At 25.7% G+C, this 794-nt stretch overlaps 1 long non-coding RNA gene across 1 annotated transcript in view; it reads right to left on the bottom strand.

Moving 5' to 3' along the window:
- The window catches only part of LOC128250367 (uncharacterized), an 82,499-nt gene that overhangs the window by 14,602 nt on the left and 67,103 nt on the right, over positions 1-794 (bottom strand). The gene's annotated exons all lie outside the window — the stretch shown is intronic.

Genomic DNA, 794 nt, shown 5'->3' with positions numbered 1-794 from the left:
TATATATATATATATATATATATACATACGTACATACATACATACATACATACACTCTCTCTCTCCTGTGCATATATTCGTGTGTATGTATTTATATGTATATATATATATATATGTGTGTGTATGTGTGCATGTGTGTGTGTATGTGTGTGTGTGTCTGTGTCTGTGTCTGTGTCTGTGTGTAAAGTATAAGGAAGGGAAAAATATAAGCGCAGACGATCTTCTGATACAAAGTTGGTACAAATCCAATCAAAACCAGAAAAAATATATATATAAAAATCCATTTCATCGTTGATTAAAATAACAATTCACAATATATAAATATTTGATAACGACATTTGTCATTACCGTCTAAACTACGCATAAAGACAATGAAACAAATAATCTGTTAACTACTAAGAATTATAGAGTTAGCGAATTAAAAGGTTAAAGAACTAAAAGCCAATATAGTATCCACTAAAACGTTATTAATGCTATAATTCAAAGTTAATAATATGATGATTTCAAACGAAAAGAAAAAGAAATTCATTTCTTTACAAATGGCTACCCTCGAATAATACAAAGTAGTTTCCCTTCGAAAGGAATATATAAATAAATAAATAAATCAAAACGAGTGAAAAATAATCGCATAAAAATTCCTTCCGTCTCACAATATCAGATAAACCTAAATCAAACCTCTAAGAATTTAAAATTATAATTTAAAATTTTTTTTAAATAATTAAAATAAAAACTTATATTACATTACATAACAAATTAAAGCAAAGAAAAAATGTATACACATATATACTCATACA

This window comes from Octopus bimaculoides, chromosome 20 (assembly GCF_001194135.2).
Source record: "Octopus bimaculoides isolate UCB-OBI-ISO-001 chromosome 20, ASM119413v2, whole genome shotgun sequence".
NCBI classification, from domain to species: Eukaryota; Metazoa; Mollusca; class Cephalopoda; order Octopoda; family Octopodidae; genus Octopus; species Octopus bimaculoides.
The sequence above is the reverse complement of the archived record's forward strand: the minus strand, read 5'-3'. Positions and strand labels throughout refer to the sequence as shown.